Genomic DNA, 21,409 nt, shown 5'->3' with positions numbered 1-21,409 from the left:
CACACACACACACATATATATATATATATATGCTTTTGCTCTGACAGCTGAGGTCTAGAAGGAACATTACCCAAATAGCAACAAGCACACTTAGTTGCCACTTCTTTGTTTCTAATAACATTATTCAGTTAAAGGAATCTGTACACCTTGGAGAAAAGCTGAATCTAGCACTGGGTTGGAAATAGGCAAGATGAGACTGGAGCATCTTGTATACCCGAAATTAGGCTCAGAAAAGGAAAAATAATGAAAGAAAAACACCACACACACACACACACACACACACTCACACACACATGCACACACACACGAAGATCTCAGTATGTCAAAAGAACGTGGGTACCTAACAAATGAACTCCAAATGAGCAAAGTTGGAACAATTTAAACAGCAAGATAATTATACATTGAATTATAGCCATAAAATAAAATAAATATATTTGAATGTATCATGATGTAAATAAATGAATTAATACATAAATAAATGGGACAGGACAGACTAATATATTATACAGAAGAATTCCAATAATTTATCTGCCATTAGTGGGCAAAGCATAACTTCCTACTCTTTAAGTGTGGGCTGCACATAAAAGCTTCTTTCTAAAGGATACAGTACAAAAGAGAAAGAAAGAGTAGAATTACAGCGGAGAAACTTACAAACACTGCCTCAAGTCAGATAATCAACGTTAACATGAATAATTCTTAGTCATGTTGATAGGGCGTAACCCTGATATGATGTAATGACAATGGCACTTTACTTCTGTTGTCCTCCTCCTCAAAACATATTTCTCCAGTCCAATCATCAGAAAAGTACCAGACAAATGTCACTTGAGGTATGTATTAGATAATATGTGATCAGTAATTCTCAAAACTGTCAGGGTCATCAAAAATCAGAAAAGTCTAAGAGGTTATGACAACCACAAAAAGCCTAAGGAGGCATGACTACTAAATGTAAGGTGGTATCCTAGTGAGATCTCACTTAAAAAGTGCATTAAATAAAAGTGGAAAATTTGAATAAAATATAGACTTTTGGTCTGGGAGTGGTGGCTCACGCCTGTAATCCCAGCACTTTGGGAGGCCTAGGTGGGTGGATCATGAGGTCAGAAGTTCAAGACCTGTCTGGCCAACATAGTAAAACCCCATCTCTACTAAAAATACAGAAAATTAGCTGAGTGTGGTGGTGTGCACCTGTAATCTCAGCTACTCAGGAGGCTGAGGCAGGAGAATCGCGTGAACCTGAAGTTCACGGAGGTTGCAGTGAGCCAAGATCATGCTATTGCACTCCAGCTCTGGTGATAGTGAGAGACTCCATTGCAAACAAACAAACAAACAAAATATATAGACTTTTTGTCAATAATGATGTATCAATAGTGGTTTATAAATTGTGACAAATGGATTTATCTTTTGTAAGATGTTAATAGTAGGGGTGTGTTAGTAGATGTTAATAACACTGGAGTAAAATATACCAGAGCTCTCTGTAGGCTCTTCACCATAATTCTATAAATCTAAAATTGTTTTAAAATTAAAAAAATTAAATTAATTATTATCCTTCCTTACAGCATACACAAAATTAATTCTTGATGTTTTTTAGACGTAAATGGGAAAGTTAAAACACTGTTGTATTTAGAAGTGTGTATTTAGAAGTAAATATAAGAAAATATTTTCACAAACTTTCAGTAAGAAAAGACTTAGTAAACTATGATAAAACAGGAGGCACTAACCATGAATGAAAAACACTGATAAATTATAGTATACTACAATTCTGTTAATCAAAAGAAAAGATTATGAGAATAAACAGGCAAGCCACAGAGTGTGAGATGGAAATGTAAACAGGCTATATAAATAACTTTCAAAAATTAATAAGAAAAAGATACATGACTCAATAGAAAAATGAGGAGAAACTGATAGGTACATCCCACTTGAGAGTCCTCAAATGGCAAATAAGCATGTGAAAATGTATTCCTTACTGTGGAATGCAAATTAAGACAAAAATAAAATACCTTTATAACCAACTAGAATGGTCAAAGTGAAAAAAGATGAATAATACCTAGTATTAGAGAGAATATGGGACATTTGGAATTCTCATACATAAATGGTTGGAGAAATAAATGACATGCACACTTTAGAAAACCACTTGGCAGTAACAATCAAAGATGAAAATGTCCACACTATATGAAACAAAATTATTTTCATTTTATATGTAATAGAAATGTACAGCTATTAGCATAAAAAGTCATGACAAGGTATTCATAGCAGAAGTATTCCAATGCACAAAAAAATTAAGTATCTAATGATCTAAAATGGATAAATGCACTCTGGTATATGCATACAATTCAATATTATACAGCAATAAAAATGAGCAAATTATTGCTAGATGCAGCAACACAGGTCAAACTCACACAAAAAAATGTTGAAAGAAAGAAGCCAGACATAAAAGAGTAAGATTTTTATGAATCTAATAGAGGAAAAAGTTACCAGAGCGGTCAGAAAGGGTACTTATTGTGCCATTTATACATTGTTCTCTTTCTAAGTGCTGGTTAGGGGCTTTATTCATATGTGAAATTCATTGAGATATACCTCCACACAATTGATGATCTACAAAGACATTAAATATTAATTATATGGTATTTAGAACAGAATAATATTAAAAATACTATACAGTACTTCGCAAAAACTTAAGAGTTTTGAGCATAAGCATTTAAAAGAAAATAAAGATCAGATATATATGAGTTGTTTTCAAACAATATGAGAAAATATTAACATAATAGCTAAATAAAATATAAGGGAAAAAGTTTCAATAGGGACGCATACAGTTCTTCAACTCTGATTTTTTTCCTCAGTGAACATATTAGTTTATTTTATATTGGTTTCCTATCCGGTGCAACAAATTTCCACCAAGTTAGTTGCTTAATATAACACAAATTTATTGTTTTAAATTTCTGGAAGCCAGGTGTTTTAAATGGGTTTTGCTAGGCTTGAAGGTGTCAAGACATATTCCTTCTGGATGCTCTAGGAAGAATCGATTCTCTAGTCTTCAGCTTCTGGAAGCCACCATTTCTTGTCACAGGGCATCTTCCTTCATCTTTAAAGCCAGAAGTTTATCATCTTCTCATCTCTCTCCAACTCTGACCCTTATGAGGATTCTTGTGATTACACTGAGCCCACTCAGATTATCCAGGGTAATCTCATTTCAGGATAATTAATTCAATCATATTTTCGGATCCTTTTTGTCTATCTTGTAAGGTATCATATTCACAGGTCTCCTGGATTAGGATGTGGACATCTTTGGACAACTATTATTCTGCTTACCAAGGTGAATAAAAGATATAAATCAAATAAGCAAACTATTGAAATGAAATGAAGCAAAGAAATTAATTTATGTCATTATAGTATGTTTTCAAATATTTGTAATGTTGTAATAATTATTAGATAAATTAAACATTGGACTCTGTTTAGTGTTAGACTGGAATTCTTCCTGGATTTCTTCTGTTCCTGCTTGGTCTGGGCCTCTGAGCAAAAAGAATTGCAAGAATATTTGTATTACAGATAACCTTGGAAACTAAAGATAGTCTCTCCTTTTAGGTAGAGGCCCCCGAGAATAATTTGGAAATGTAAGCTTTCTTCTCTTCCTGGAAACACCTGCTTGTTTTCTGGGGCAATAATTCTAGCAATTGGGGAGTGAAGAAACAATATAAGTTGTGAGTTAACATCTCAAATCCTTAATGGTTTAGAATTTAACATTTAAATATTTATCATTAGTCCTTGATATTATCTCTGTGTTTTCCCATCATGCAATAAAAATAGATAAGGATCCTCCTTCAGAAAATTATTCTGGAAAATTGTTATGTAAAAGTACTTTATACATTTTTACACTTGAGATGTTATTCCAAGGCCATGAACTCCCCAAATTTTTATTATAAATAAACTTTTATTGATTATACAAAGGTAGAAGGCTCAGTGAGATTTTTAATTTGGGATACAGCAGTTCAGTAATCTTCTCCCTAAGCAGATACTTACATCTTAGAATTAATTTAGACGTGCTTGAGACATTATATCTTCTAAAACAAAAAAAAAAGAAACTGTATTGTGACTTCAGTAGTAAATAAATATGAATTAAATATTCTTCTCCTCAACCCCAAACGTGGCCAATTTTATAATGCAATTCTACCATTTTTATTTTTCAGTTCTCTGTGAGTGTATCAATATCTAGCTAGACATCACATCTATCAATCTAATATATCTATACCTACATATCTGTTTCTAATAGAAGTTTAACTATTTCTTTTCCAAAATTATCATTACTTTTATTTTCGATAATATATTTTGAAATGTCAAGTAAAATTAGAAAGTGATATATTAATTTTTGAAAAAATGAATTACAAAATAATTTTAATATACACTTATAACTATTTCTCACATTACCAATTTTTTTCTCCCTATATTACTACTTGACTTATTCAAAACTTTATAACATTTCTCCTAATGCACGGCAACAGTTTCTATCTGGCATCCCTGCTTCCAGTCTTAATTCATTAAATTCACTACTCATTTAGCTATCAGAATTGTCTCAGGTTTTCAATTTTTAAATTTTCAATTATTAAAATAAATTTTATTGTGTACATTTGAGTTTTACAACATGATGTTATGGAATCCATATTGATTGTAAAATGGTTACTATATTGAAGCAGATTATCGTCTATCATCTCATAGTTTCTTTATTGGTGATGAGAGTGTCTAAAATCTACTTATCAAAAAAAAAAAACTACCATATAAGTTTATTAGCATTAGTACTTATCTTATACATTAGTTATCTATGCTTGCACTTTCTACATATCTGCTATTTTGTATCCTTTGGCCATGTACTCCCATTTTTCTCATTCTTAGCCTTCCCCACAGTGATGAGCACCATTTCATTTTCAGATAAATATTAATAAGAATAATTTGCATAGTTTATTTAAAACTATAATTTTTTCAAACAAATATCCCATTTATCGTTATAACAAAATGAGTACCATTTAGGAAAAAAAAATTATTAAAATTATAAAATGTGATGCTTTACATTATACTGACTTCAAATTGAATCATTTAAATTAGTATGTGTCATATCAAGTAGAAAAATCCTGTATGAAAACCAGAGAAAAAACACAGGAAAGCCAGTATGCTATTACTAGGGATTCTAAACATATCATGCTAAGTGAAGAAAATTTTAAATAACATGAGATTTCTAAATGATATAATAGCAATATTTTATAGTATAGTATAATTTATATATTTTTCTGTATTAAAATGACCATTTATTTAGCAATTTAATATTCTATATAAGAAAATAGTATATTTTTTCTGAAAAAATAAGCCATTTATTTCTTCAGTTTAGTGTTATAAATGACTTTTTTCTCAATAATTAAAATAGATGAATGTATTTTTAATACAAATAATGTGCCTGTATCAGCCTCTAGTTTAATTGCTAACTTTATAATGCACAATCATTATGTGACTGAAAATTTTCTGCTTCATACATGTTTATGAATGAAGTAATCATATTCACATATATGCAGATTTGAATCAGAGTTATTGTAACAATTTTTAAAAATGAAATTGATTAACTCCTCTTTTCATATTGCCAGTCTTTCTTACATCTGTGCAAAAAAAAAAAAAAATGAATTGGTGTCATAAATCTAGAGGCAGCCAAAAATACAAGCCCACATATAACATCCTACTTATGCAAATAGTGCATCTGCTGCTATATGAGCAGGCCAAAGAATATTTCCAACTAGACTCATACACCCACAATACTGTGAGAATTAAATCAATCAAAACCACATTCTACTAGAAATATATATTTAAAAACTTAAAATATTCATGCAATATAATTATGTACAACCTGCTTATGAAGTTGTTTTAATTACTTAGCACACATGAATGCCAACTTCTATTTGACCTTTCAATAGCCGATTGTCTGAAAAAAAACCTTTCCCCAAAAAAGCCTATCAGCAGAATTTTGTTTTTTGAAAATGTTTTAACATATTAAATATCTTACTACATTAAAACCTTTCCATATTTAACTCCCCAAATTGTAAATTAAATCCAGTAATAAAATATGAGCTTTTTCTTATATTTAAATATTTTATACTATACATTTATCTTTTTTGTACATAAGAAAATCTTGGTTATAAATGTACCATGTTTTATTTTAATTTTTATAAACAACGTTATAAGCAATATTTAAGGTATAAATATAAATAGGGCTTCATTGTTTTAAAAATTTATTTTACATGTTATCACAACCACAATAGCAAGAAAAAAATTAACTTTTTAATTTTTTTTAATCATGTGGTAAAAGAGAAACACTCATTCAGTAAATGATATAGTCTAAATTCAAAGTTTTCTGAATTCAGCAGCAAGGGTTTAAACTATGCTGTATGAAGCCTCTACATACATTTCTTCTATAATCAGTGTTTGCAAATTTGCTTATGTGCTTCCTTAATAACAGCAAACTGATTACTGTCTTCCAAAATAAGTAATACATTATTCATAGGGTAATCAAATTCTAGTGCTTACTTGGCCATGAACACAGTTCAGTAGCAAACCATAATAAAAATCACAAAATTATATAATTTATAAAATTCCATTGATGCCGATTTTCTTTCTTTCTTTCTTTCTTTTTTTTTTTTTTTTTGAGACAGAGTCTCTCTCTGTGGCCCAGGCTGGAGTGTACTGGCGCGAGCTCGGCTCATTGCAAGCTGTGCCTCCCGGATTCATGCCATTCTCCTGCCTCGGCCTCCCATGTAGCGAGTAGCTGGTACTACATACGTGCGCCACCACACCCGGCTAATTTTTTGTATTTTTTGTAGAGACGGGGTTTCGCCATATTGGCCAGGCTGATCTAGAACTCCTGACCTCAGGTAATCCATCCGTCTCGGCCTCTCAAATTTCTGAGATTACAGGTGTGAGCCACCACACCTGGCCCTGACTTTCTTTTAGAAACTTATTTATATTTCTCTATACATAGTTATAAGATTGTTTACTATGATTGTTCTTAACCTAAGAGCATAACATTTTGATATCAATAACTGTGACAAGAGGTTCAGCAGAAAATGCTGTAAGGGTAAGGCAGTGGAAGTAGGTATACTTTGAAAAATGTACAAAGAGCAGAGAGAAGGGTACTTTGCCCCTCCACTCCGAACTAGGATATATTTCCATGCATTGTTTCCAACAGTTAAAATTACTTCTCTAAAATAAACTGCAAATAAACAGCAAATAGGTGCCAAAATGCTGAATATTTTCCTGAGGTTTATAATTTTTATATTTAAATGTTATGTACCTATTTTTTATGTAGCTAATGCTTTTCAGGGCTCAAAATTCAAAAGTTACACTATGGTATATTGTAGAAAACCCTCTTCCCAGTTCCTTCACACAGCTATCTTATTGTACCCAAAGGCAAACAATTTTATTAAGTTTTTTAAATGAAATAGAATTCTGGAGATATACATATCCAAGTGAGTGCATTTATCTCTATTCCTTCTTTTTATTATACAAATGGCATAATATAGTTCAACATTGGGAATATTTTTCATTTTTATAAATTGGTATCTTATAAATCAATTGGAATGAATATATAAATACATTCATCATCACCATTGCTTATTTCTACAGATCCATAGGAGCTGTATGTGTGATATATGATGTCCAATAGCTTCATTTTCAGTTCATGCAAAAGCTAGTTGCAAAAGCCAGAAACTACAGATGATGTATTCATCTGAGTCAAAATCATCTCTTAACTACGCTATTCAAATAGGCTCTTATTTTTTCTCCATCTTTGCTAAGAAAATGTGCATTCCTAGTCAGTCATTTAGAATTCTAAAACAATCATGTCGCTTCTGTGCTTCAAGTCATAGCATGGTTTCTCATTTTTTCTGCGTACAGCTTCCATCTTATCACCTATTGTTTTTGTCCTCTCTTTCCAACCTGCAGCCACAAAGGCTGTATTTATAGTTAGTTCCTATGTATGTCGTGTTCTGTTTTAGATGCTTGGGTCACCGAAGAACATACACACAAAAACGGCTCTACTTTTAATGATGCATATATTCATATGGAGAAAGACAAAAATAATCGAATATAAATATAATTTGTCAGATGATAAGTGCTAAGAATGAGAATAAAGAGGGTAAGAGATGTATTGTTCACAGGTTGTCAAAGGAAATTCATGTAGACTCTGAGGCTGAGCATTCCAGGCTGAAAACAAAGCAGAACAAAGGTTCTGAGACAGAAACATGTTTTGCTTAATAAAGAACTAAAGCCCATGAAATGTAGAAAGAGACTGTGGGTTGGTGTGGGGACAAAGATGAAAGTAGGGAACATATTAGGATGCTACTGATGGAAAAAAAAAACAAAACAAAACTGGTGGAAACAGTGGTATCATGGATGCGCACAAGCAGTGAAATGAATGCAATATGGTTGTGTTTGTTGATGTTGCATTTGCTAACATGGGAGGTGTAAAAAAATGGTAGTGTAAAGATGACCTGAAGATTCTGAACTTTAGCACATTTAACTTCCAGCAATTAAAGCAACATAGAAAGAGTATACTTTTAGGTTTTAGTTTTATTTTTCAAGGCGGGGTAGTGCAGAAGCAGAGTTCAGTATTAGATGGCTATCATTAATTATTTAAATAGAGTCAAAAAAGTTAAATACATGAGTAGAAATTTGATGGAGAGATCTGAGCTGTAATTATGATTTTGGAAATCCTCAGAATAGAGATGGTATTTAATGACACGGGGCTGGATGTTTCTGTTTTGTGCTTAATGCTGGTGTTGGCCTTTTTCCAGGGTCTATTTCTTCCTCTTAAAGTGTACCTTCCCTGGAGCTTCAACTTAATGCCTGAAGTCCTCAGTGAGGTCCCTCCACTCTTCCTGTCTAAGCTGAAACTTCAACATCTTCAGGAGTGTGTGACACCTGGTATGTCTGTTCAGTTCTGAGCTCTGTAGCGACTCCACTGTTGTGCTTTGGAAAACTTGTCATGTGCACATGAATAATTTAATCTTAGAGTATTAAATTATTGACTTTTAATACTGCATGTTTAACTAAGATAATTAACATCAGAATATCATCTAAGATTCGTCTTGTTAAAAATCAAGTTTTACCAGAACTTTAATATGGATTATAAAATTAATGATTTTATTGGGACAGTTTTAGAGATCCGATACTTATTTGTAATTTGCAAATATTCTAAGATGTTGGTCATTAGAGAACATACGTGAATAAGTGCATGTGGTAGTTAGGAGAGTGGAAATGAATACAAAATATTAATGGATTGTTGCAGAATATTCTGACCTTACTGAATGAACACACAATACATATGTGCACACATTCATAGAATCAGAAACTAATGAAAAGACTGAATGTAAAACAAAGACCATGAGAGACCCATGTTCTTAAATTCTATTAGTACTAAAACTTTCAATTAACATTGTAGAAACGTATATATCGGAGAATTATGAATAAATGCAGTCCTTGACATATACACAATCTGAGTTGATCGAAGGACACTGGCAGAAACATTAAAAAACTAATTGTGTGAGATATTTCACTGCAATTTTATAAGGTTTTTCAGTATAGTAGCTTTGTTTTCCTACTCATTACAGGATCCAGGGCCTTCTGTTTTTAAAATAATACCTTGCACATAATGGGAGATCTTTACATAAAGCTTAAATAAATTAAGGAAGAATTAATTAGCAAGTCCATTCCTGCTATATGTCATTTGAGCATTTTTTTATTCATCAAAACATACTACTTCAAGCTAATACTACATTAAATAGTTTATGTTAATGAAACCATGGGATATTACTTAATTCCTGAAATTGAGCTCTGCAAAAAATAATTGATTTATACATTATACAAGGTAATATTCTGGTTCATTCTCTGGAACAAATTGCAACTTAATTGAAAATAGTATGAATGCTAGTAAGTATAATTCAAGTGAAAAGCCTTAAATTCCATAAGAATTAAGAACCTTTTGTAATTAATAAACCACACCTTTGGTATTTAAAAGTGAAAAGATGTATTCCTTTAAGAAAAATAATGAACTTGTCAAGATGAGGAAGAATTAAACATAAGTAATATTTGGCCCTAATAGATTAGTGATGATAACAGAAAGTAACGTCAGAGAAGAAAACAGAAGAGTATGGGGTGTTTGCAGGGAGTATTATTTAATCAGCCTGGTGTCCTAATGACAGTGACTATGACTTAGCAGCTTTACTTTGCCCTAATGTGAGTGGCTTATTAGAAGAGGCTTGAGTCAGAGGTGGGATACTAGTGAGCAAGCTACTGTTAGAGGTAATGAGGCAAGAAACAGGATTTTAACATTAGAGATCTTGTTAATACAAACTAATGAAAAATTTTCAGTCACATAAAATGTAAATCTATCCAACTTTTAAATTTGTAATTGGCAGAGAAGGAGAAGCTGTTGAAGATCTTGATGCTTTGAAACTGTATGAGAGATGTTGTTAGCAAGAGAACTAGCTAGGAGAAAAAAGAAAATATATTTTGATGGTAGCTGTTGGATTTAGTTCTGGTTTAAAGTATTTAGACATGAATCTGATCCTGGATTTCAAATGGATCTTTACTGAAAATGTCAAGTGATATACAGATGCATAAGATTGAACACTACAGCATCTTCCTTCAATAATTTTATTTACTCACCCTTATTTAAAGAATTGAATCTTTGTGTTCTCAAGCCTCCTTTTCACCAATTAATTTGACTCAGGACAAAAGGTGGTGTTTGATATTTTCAACTTTAAAATAAGTCAATTTTCCTGCATGTTTAAATATTCTGTTATCTTGGATTCTAATGAAGGATCTATAACTACATATTTAATGTTTGATAAATTTATACAGATATAACACATTATTGAAATAAGATTGTATAAACCAAACAAGAAAATAGACTGAAAATATTGTCTCAAAAAGAACAATTCTTGCTATGCTTTATTTTATATTTATATTTTATTCATGTAAGCTGTTTTCTATCCTGGAAATATCATCCTCCTACTCTCCACCTTCTTTTCACCCTTCACTCTTGTCTTTCAATGCTCAGCTAAAATTAAACTCCTCAAACAGGCTTTCAAAGCTCAGTGTAGAATCGTCTGTTATTTCTTCTTCCTCAGTATTAACTTTTATATATTATGTCTTGTTATATGGATAAATATTTATTTCCTAAATCATCAGTACACTGTAAACTCCATGAAGTTAGAAATGTAAATCAACACCTAATTTGACACTTATTCATAATGAGAATTTAACATATTTTTGCATCAATAAATGAATATAAGTTAGCAAATCAGTAAAATACACATTTCACACACTGGCAAATGATTTATTGATCACATACCGATTCTAACACTGGAGCATCTTATTTCAAAGAATATGAAGCATTTGGGGTAAATGTTCACAAATCTGTTAGTATATTTTAATTCTTATTTTATAGGTCAGTTTTATTTTTCATAAATATACAAAACTCTCAAAATCTGAATACTCCATTTGCAAGCTGCTCTTATCTAATAACCTTCCCTTCATTTCCTTTTTACATCTTTTACCTTAACCATTAATTTTGCTATTTTTAACTGGCACAGCCATATTTTGCATCATTCTAGTCTGTGCCTATCACATGGAAAAGCAGAAGTGTTATCTGTGACTATTTGGATTTTATAATTAATTTGAACTATTAGAAGTGTGATTTGTTCATGGAGTCATTGGAAAGGCATAATATTATTAAAAGCCAGATAGTGGCACATTTCGCATGCTTAACAGGCACAAAACCATTTCCTAGTGGAAACATTTTAAAAATGGTTTTGGTTCCCCTGTACGATTATCAATTCAAGTAATCTCACTTACTTTTTTTTTTTCTTACTTTACATGGGGCAAGTATATTGATATCTGATTCTCCATTTGAAAAAATTGGGAAAACACTGATCTTTCTGGCTAGTAGACTTTACTTATTAAACATACCTTCAATATCTTAATGGGAAACTGAAAGATATCTCAATTGTATTGCTTGAAAACCAGCAATGCCAAGTTATATTTCTCAATAAATAAAATTATCTCTTATTTTACTTTGGCCATTTATTATTTTACTTCATTACAATACACTTTTTAAAAATGTATTGTTGTCATGAACAAAAAAAAATCCAATGTTCTAAATCGCTATCAAATGAAATTTTAATATTAGCTTACTTCAAAGAGTGCACTAATTTGGCTAAATCATAGAAATGTCTCTTTTTAACAAACTATACCACATTGGGGAAAACATGATTTTTAAAACATTATTATGAGTGTTGTAGATATGGCCTGAGAGAAAGGCTATTTCTTCAGGAAAAAAATAAAAAAAATACTACTCAGCATTAAAAAAGGAGTAAACTATCGTTTCACACTACAATTGTGATAAATCTCAAATTAATTATACTAGATGAAAGAAGCCAGGCAATCAAGAGTACATACTGCATGAAATCATTTATATAAAACTGTAGGAAATGCAAACTACTCTATATAATGGAAGAAAACACATCAGTGGTTACATGGGAAGGAGAGCTTTGGGAGGGAAAGAGGAATTTAAATAGGTCTTATTGAAGAGCTAGACATGTTCACTATTTTAATTGTGCTGATGGAATCATGAGTATATCCACATGCCAAAATATATCAAATTCTACACTTGAAATATGTACAGATTTATTATATTTCAACAATAACAATAGAGCTATTGAAATAATAGATTGAAAAGTACCACTATTAATCAATAAACAAATGTTTGCTGAAGAGTAAGTTTACATCTCTGTGAACACTGATTGAAGAATCAAAGAGGAAAAAAATGAGGAGAAAGGTAAGATAAAAGTGGAAATTATTACCAACTTTTGTGTGTCAAACAGTTTTGAAGCACTTTAGAAGCATTATGTTATTTAATGCTTATATCAAAATATTAACAAAATAGAATCTTAACTGACAATAAGCGGAATAGTTGAAGTTCATGGTCAAGCATCCCTGAAAAAGCTTGATTCATTCATACCTATTTATACTTTCAATTTTAAATATTTGAGAAAAGAATAACAGTTCAAAAGGGAGGCAGAACAAATGACTGAATAAGAGTTTGTCCCCACACGAACATCAAACTGAACAACTATCCATACAAAAAAAGTACCTTCATAAGAATCAAAAATTAAGTGTCTGAACACAGCATCTAGTTCTAACTTCAAATCACTGAAAGAGGATAGAAAAGACAGTCAAGAATAGAAAAGACAGTCTTGAATTGCCGACTCCACCCATTCCCTATCCCATAGCAGTAGCCACTTGGTGCTGAGAGATAATCTATGCACTTAGGGAGAGAGACAGCACAGTGAATGCGGAACTTTGCGTTGGAAATCAGCGCTCCCTATCACAGCAGAAAGCTGCACTGAACGGAACTTACTCAACACCTACAGAGGAAGCATTTTTAGACCAGCTGTAGCCAGAGGAGAATCACCCATCCTAGCAGCCGGAACCTGAGGGCCGTCAATCCGCACCACCACGAGCCAAAGTGTTATAAGTTTCTAAATAAACTTGAAAGGCAATCTAGGTGACAAGGACTGCAATTCCTGGTCAAGTTCTGGTGCCGTGCTGAGCTCAAAGCCAGTGTATTTGAGGGGGTGTGTGACCTAATGAGACATCAGCCATGGTGGTCAAGGGAGTCCTTGTGTCACCACTCCCCTAAAGCCAGGCAGTGCAGCTCAAAGCTTTGGGAGCGACTCCTTCCTTCTGCTTGAAGAGAGGAGACGAAAGAGTAAAGGGGACTTTGTCTTGAAATTTAGACACCAGGTCAGCCACAGTAGGATAGAGCAACAGGAAAAGTCCTGAGACCCTTTTTGCAGGTTCTAGCTTCAGGATGACATTTCTAACCACACCGTGGTGCGAAATCCAGGCAGTATTCATCACCTGCTAACTAAAGCGCTCTTGGGCCCTGAATAGCCAGCATTGGTAGTCAGGCAGTACTAATCATGGGCCTTTGGTAGGACTCAAACATGTGCTGACTTTGAGTGTGACCCAGCACATTCCCAGCTGTGGTGACTACTGGAAGGGACTCCTGATTGAGAAAAGGAGAGGGAAGAGTAAAGGGAACTTTGTCTCATAGCTTAGCTACCAGCTTTCCCACAATGGGGTAGAGCACCAAGTGGGCACTTGGGGTCCCCAATTCCAGACCTTGGCACTTGGATAGCATTTCTGGACATGCTGTGAACCAAAGGTGAGTTCACTCCCCTGAAGAGAGAGTCGCAGACCTGGGAGCATTCACCACAAGCTGAAGAAAGAGTCCCTGGACCTTGAGTGAACATCAGTGGTAGCCCGGCAGTACTTGCAGTGAGCTTGGGGCAGTGGTGGCCATGGTAGGGACTTTGCTACGTGTGGAAAGGGAGGAATTAGTGAGAAGACTTTCTCTTGTGTCTTGGGTGCTAGCTTAGCTGTAGTAGAACTGAGCAAAGGGTAGATCCATATGGTTTTGGAGGCTAGGCCATGGCTCCCCAGTGGCATCTCTGGACCCACACAGAGCCAGGGGGAGCTCACCGCCCTAAAGGGAAGTGGAAAAGCCTTGCTGGCTTTGCCACCTGCTGACTGTAGAGAGCTAGGTCCCTGAACAAACATAGGCAGTAGCCAGACAGTGGTTTCCATGGACCTTAGGTGAGACCCAGTACCATGCTGGCTTAAGCTCTGATCCAGAACTGTTCCAATGGTGGTGGCCACAGGTGTGTTGTGTCACCCCTCTTCCAGATCCAGGCAGTTTAGCACAAAGAGAGACTCCCCATTTGTATGGGAGAAAGAAAGGGAAGGGAACCAGAGTCTCTGTCTTGCAATCATAAGAGCTAAGGGCATACCTCTACAAGTCTAAAAGAGGCACATCATTACTGGACTTGGGGTGCCCCTAATTCCCATATAGCTGCAGTGACCAAAAACTAATATAACAACACTCAAGTCCCCTCCTCCCCCTCTCTTTTTTTTGAGATGAAGTCTTGGCTTACTCTGTCACCCAGACTGTAGTGCAGTGGCGCAATCTCTGCTCATTGTAATCTCTACCTCCCAGGTTCAAGCAACTCTCCTTCCTCAGCCTCCCGGGTAGCTGGGACTACAGACATACACCACAACACCTGGCTAATTTTTGCATTTTTAGTAGAGACGGGGTTTTGCCATGTTGGTTATGCTGGTCTTGAAATCCTGACTTCAAATTATCTACTTCCCTCGACCTCCCAAAGTGCTGGGATTACAGGCATGAGCCACTGCACTCAGCCTCAAATATCTTTGAATACCTGGAAAACCTTCCAAAGAAGGATGGTTATAGATTATTCAATTCTTCAATTGAATATGCCCACATCTAATACCGTTTGTTCTCTCATGTAATTATAACATAAAATTAAATTAAATATTACTTATTTGATTAAATATTATTGTATTAAAATATTGAGAAAGCTAAAATTTAGTTCTTTGAATAGATAGATTTAATTAATCAACCCTTAACTAGCCTGATCAAAAGAAAAAGAGAGAAGAGAATACAGATTGACAATATCAGAATTGGATAGTGAAAGATGTTAACACCAGAGATCTTATAGATTTTAAAAAGACATTAAGAGAATAATTTAAAAAACTTAATAACTTACATGAAATAAAGTTCTAGAAAAAATAACTTGCCCAAACTGACACAATATGAAACAGATAATCTGAATACCTTAACAAACTGTTAAATCAATAAAATTCACCACCAACTTTCCCACAAAGAGAAGTCTAACCCAGTTTGTTTCATTGATGAATTCTTTGAAACAAATAATAAACACCTTAGGTAATTTTTTTTTTTTTTTGAGACCTAGTCTTGCTCTGTCACCCAGGCTGGAGTACAGTGTACAGTGGCAGAGTCTTGGGTCTCGGCTCACTGCAACCTCCACCTCCTGGGTTCAAGTGATTACTGCCTCAGCCTCCGAAAAGCTGGGATTACAGATGTGTGCCACAACACCTAGCTAAATTTTGTATTTTTAGTAGGAACAGGTTTCACCATATTGGCCAGGCTGGTTTCGAACTCCTGACTTCAGGTGATCTGACCACCTCGGCCTCCCAAAGTGCTGGGATTGCAGGCATGAGCTCTGAGATCTAATTAACTTGAATAAAGATATTTTATAATTGTTTTAGAATTTTCAAAGATTTTTAAACTTTTTTCAGAATGAGTTCAGGAAGTTTGCTAAGTTTTAGGAGAGTAATTGCAGTGGTGAATTTTTAAAAATAATTCCAGATTAAGGATTCACAAGTGCAGGTATTGAAATGGGTGTATTGCGTGATGCTGTGTGTGGGATTTTGGTGAACTTATCACTCAAATAGTGAACATAGTACTCAATAGCCAGTTTTCAACGCTTGCCCTGATCCTTCCCACTTATTTTGTGGCATCTCCAGTATCTGTTGTTTCCAATTTCATTTTTATGTGTAACCAGTCTTTACTTCCCGCTTATAAGTGAGAACATGTGGGATTTGATCTTCTATTTCTGCTTTCAAGTCACTTAGGATAATAGTCTCCAATGGCATCCATGTTGCTGCAAAGGACATATTTTCATGCTTTTTTTATGGCTGCACAGTGTTACCTGGTCCATATGTATCATTTTTATCCAATCCACAATTGATGGACACAGATTTATTCCCTGTCTTTGCTATTGTGAATAGTACTGCAATAAACATATGAGTGCAGGTGTCTTTGATAAATCCCCATACTGTTTTTAATGGAGGCTGTAATAATTTATATTCCCACCAATAGTGTATAAGCATTCCCTTTTCTCCACATTCTTGCCAACATAGGTTGTTTTTTGACTTTTTAATAATAGCCATCTGACTAGTGTGAGATAATATATCATTGTCATTTTATTTTTTTCTTATTGTATATACTTACAATGTATCATCGTGGTCTTAGTTTGTATTTCTCTGATAATTAGTGATGTCGAACATTTTTTTTTCATGTTTGTTGGTCACGTCTACATATTCTTTTGAGAAATGTCTGTTCACGTCCTTTGCCCACTATTTATGCAGTTATTTGTTTTTATTTTCTTGGTCTTTTGTTTAAGGTCCTTATAGATTCTGGATAGTAGTCCTTTGTTGGATGCATAGTTGCAAATATTTTCTCCAATTCTGTAGGTTGTCTGTTTACTCTGTTGTTTGTTTCTTTTGCTGTGCGGCTCTTTTCATTTCATTAAGTTCCATTTGTCAATGATCGTTTTTGTTGCAATTGCTTTTGATGTCTTGGGTCATAAATTATTTTCTAGGCCAATGTCCAGAAGACTTATTCCTATGTTTATGGCTTAAGATATTTATGGCTTAACCAAGGAGGTGAAATATCTCTACTACGAGAATTATAAAAGACCTGTGAAAGAAATAATAAATCACCCGAACAAATGGAAAAACATCCTATGCTTATGGATTAGAAGAATCATGATTAAAATGACCACACTACCCAAAGCAATTTACAGATTAAACACAATTCTTATCAAATTACCATCATTTTTCACAGAATTAGAAAAAATAATCAATTCTAAGATGCATAGGGAATGAAAAAAGAGCCTGAATAGCCAAAGCAAGCCTAAACAAAAAGAACAAAAAACAAAACCAGAGGCTTCACATTACTTGACTTCAAACTATACTATAAGGCTATAGTAACCAAAACATAATGGTACTGGTATGGAAATAGACACATAGATCTATGCAACAGAATACAGAAACCAGAATTAAGCCACACAAATATAACCAACTGATCTTCAACAAAGTCATCAAAACTAAACAACAAGGAATGCTCACCTTATTCAATAAATGGTGCTAGGAAAAGTGTCTAAACTTATGCAGAAGAATGAAACTGAACCCTTATCTTCCACCATATACAAAAATTAACTCAAAATAACATTAAATATTTAAATCAAAGATTTTTTAAAAATCATTACATTCACTACTTTGGCAATAGAGTGATTGTCTCATAAAAGGATGTAGGCAAATACAGCGCAAAGAGGCAAAGTCTAAATGAACTGTGTTTTTGTAGGCACACTAAGATTTATCAACACTACAAGAGATTTATTAATATATATGACTATATGTATTCCATTATTACTTCAGAGCATGCATTTCAAGCTTTTCTACATGTTGTTCTCATAATAGATTGTCTTATATTGAAGTAAAATATGCATTTGGATTTGATACATAATATTTTTGAAAACAATAAATAAAACTCAAGGAAGAAAGAGTTGGGAAGGAATTGTGATTTAATCATTTTCTTTTAAAGAAAGCATGAAGAAGAATACAAAAAATAAAGGAAAAGTAGTTCAAGAGCTAGATGCTATTCCTCGTCTATGGCTTTATTATACTTACTGCCTACAATAAATAAGAAAAATTATAACTGTTTATGATTCATGATGTTAAAGCATAAGTGAATCCTGTAAGTGAGCACTTATGTCAAAGTAGCCAATAAAGCTACAGTAAAATGACATTTATTTTACTTTATTTATGTAAACAATAATTTTAAGTTCTATGGAAGAGATGCCTGGGTGAGGATCACTTTAGATATTGTTTATAGATACTATATTAAGGGAGCACATGGTTAGTTAAGACAATCCCTATACATTTATTTTTAAATTATAAATGCCAAAATAAAGAAATGGAAATCACAATAGCAAAGAGAAAATGAAGGGCCTGAATATGTGCCCAGATGCTCTACAAGACAATTAATTTACAAGACATAATCTAGTAGAATAAAGAAAATACAATGGAACTGGCTAGGTTAATAAACTTTCTACAAAACTTTTGAGGTTTTTTTTTTTAATATAAATGTAAATGGACCAGTTCCCTTGAGCAAGTAAAATAATTACATTGATTGGCTAATAAGATATTACAGCAATTTAAAGAACGGACAAGAAGGTCCAAATTCTTCTGGAGCTCTATCTTTAATAAATTTAAGATTTTACATTATGATTACTTAATCTGGAACTTCAAAAGAATCTGAGTTAGTTTGTGGTCTTATGTCTTTTTTCTTCAGGTACAGTACTTTGAAGTCTTTAAAAATATATGCCTAGGTTTATGACTCCATTAGAAGATTTCTCATTTATTTTGTCTTAATTAAAAATATTTTTGCATTGTATGGGTACTAAAAGTAAGTATTATAAAGAATGACAGATGAGTGAGCTACAGCTTTCTAAGATATCTTTGGCGATTGTCTACAGTTTCTTCCATAGATTCATGGTTCAAATATGTAGGGTTGATGGTGAAGAATATTGACACTGCAAATAAAAGATAAACTGCCAGATCTGTCAGCAGAAAAAAATATATAAAAGTGGATTTTCTAGGGAGCAGATGAGTTATCCCTTTCCTAGAACCAAAATAATTCTTTGTTAATGTCATAGTTCTTGCTGAGTATATAACTGACATTTGTGACAAACCAGTGTTTGTGACAGCTAGAAACATGAATCTCTATGTTATTGTTGCCTGTTTATATGATTAATGGTCAAACAGCAGCAGCAAGAGTCAGAAGACAATTTAACAGTCTACTATGTCACAAGAGCATTCATTTGTAAGCACTTTTACTTTCTTAAACAAAAATGACAAGCCTTTCTTGTCAAAAGATTGACAGGAACAAAAATGGAAGGTTTACCCGGATCTGATAAAAATGTGTGTATTTGAAACACTCATGTTTGCTTAACTGTACCTTGTGATATACTTCGAAATGTACTTCACATTTTTTACTATAGAGTCATGCAGTTGTCCCATTATTTCAGTAAAATTGTACTTAAAAGACTTTCAACCAGTAATATGTGAATAATGGGTGAACTGTTTGTGTTTGAATTCTGAAGGTAAAATACCTGCTTAAACTATTCTCTGAATTATGGAGGAAAATTGGGGAACATTTACAAATTATTTTCCTCTTATGATATGTGTAAGTGATGTCTAACTTAAGGAGTTTGCCTGTTATATTGTTCTTGTTTTACTTTAATCTACTAAAAATCCAGAAAGTACCAGATTACTTTTACAACCAGAAAAGTCCCTGAGACTTGTTCTATACAGAGAGTAAACAGTCCCATTCAGAAGTCAAACATCAAGCCCAGTAATTTATACATTCATCATGTTATATTTTTAATTTATTAATCAATTAATCTAAAGTTGAGTTTACTCTCATGATTTGAAAAATTAATCTAAATGCATGAGATATAATTGATTATCTTTCTCATGAGACAGATATGTCTCGTTTCCAGAGACAAATGATCTGAAATATCTTTTTAGCCATGTCACCTCCAACATGTTAACATCTATAAGCCTCAGTTTCCTTATCAATAAAATGAAACTAATATAATAATCTCAAATACTGTTTATGATAATTAAAATAAATGGTCCAGATTTCAGAGCAAAATATCCAACTAGATGGTCTTGGAAAAGCTGCCAGCAAGGCATCAAAATGACTGGCACACATTAAGACGTCTTTCAGAGGGGAAGCATTGAGAGTGGACAGAGGGAAGACACAGAACCTGGGCTGAAGGGGGAGGAATCTGGGAACCCCACACAGGGCTGTCATGCACCAGGACTTGTTCCTGGGCCCCAGTGACTCCAGAGGAATGAGTGAGTTGAATTGGCAAGAAGCAAGTCGCTCTTGCCACAGGCCTCTAGAATTCTAGCAAGAGGAGACCCCTTGACAACAATGGACACTTGATTTGGCAGAGAAAGTTGCTTAGAGAAGTGGCAGGGGCAGCACTCCAGTCAGTATGAAGCCCAGAGGATTTGGTGTGGGAGTCCGTAAAGTGGAGCACGTTCAGGGATGCTCATCTCCCTAGGCTCGACCTGCTCCCATAGGAGTTGTTAGCCCTAAGGGAACTGTCGGACCTGAACTCTGCATGGCAGTCTTGTCCATCAGACAAGGCTGGTCTGACCTGAGCACCCTTTGGTCTGCTGGCCTCTCCTGGGGCCCCAGTTTGGCTGTGCCTGCTTGATATGTAGCCTCGGGTGCTGCAATTGATTGAAAATATAACCCACAGGAAGTTAGGTAATTGAAATATTAGACACATTCATTAAAATGACTTTACTTCATACCTGTAATGAGGTAAGATACAATCTAACAGGAATTATGGTAAACAATCCAAAGAAAATTCCATAACTAGAAATATAAAAACAAATATTATAAAGTCAATACGGAAATTAGTAGTAGAATGTATTAATTCAAAAATAGTAATATATGTCAGAAGACTATATGTAAAATTAAGCATGTGTTGACAAAATGATTGAAAATGTAAATGAGATATAAAAAATAAAGAGATAAGGCCTTACATATTTTATTGAAATTTTAGAAGACTGGAAAAGAAAATAAAGCACAGCAATATTTTTGGAGTTAAGAATTTCCTGAAACTAATAAAGG

The 21,409-nt window shown here is 33.7% G+C and overlaps 1 long non-coding RNA gene across 1 annotated transcript in view; it reads left to right on the top strand.

Moving 5' to 3' along the window:
- Nucleotides 1-21,409, top strand: part of LOC126955610 (uncharacterized) — a 58,214-nt gene that overhangs the window by 6,714 nt on the left and 30,091 nt on the right. The window contains exon 2 of the long non-coding RNA XR_007725999.1: nt 8,817-8,946. This is a non-coding gene — a long non-coding RNA (uncharacterized LOC126955610). The remainder of the gene's footprint in view (nt 1-8,816; nt 8,947-21,409) is intronic.

The sequence above is a fragment of the Macaca thibetana genome, chromosome 5, assembly GCF_024542745.1.
Source record: "Macaca thibetana thibetana isolate TM-01 chromosome 5, ASM2454274v1, whole genome shotgun sequence".
Taxonomy (NCBI): Eukaryota; Metazoa; Chordata; class Mammalia; order Primates; family Cercopithecidae; genus Macaca; species Macaca thibetana.
Note: the sequence above shows the minus strand (reverse complement) of the source record. Positions and strands in the feature narration are given on the sequence as shown.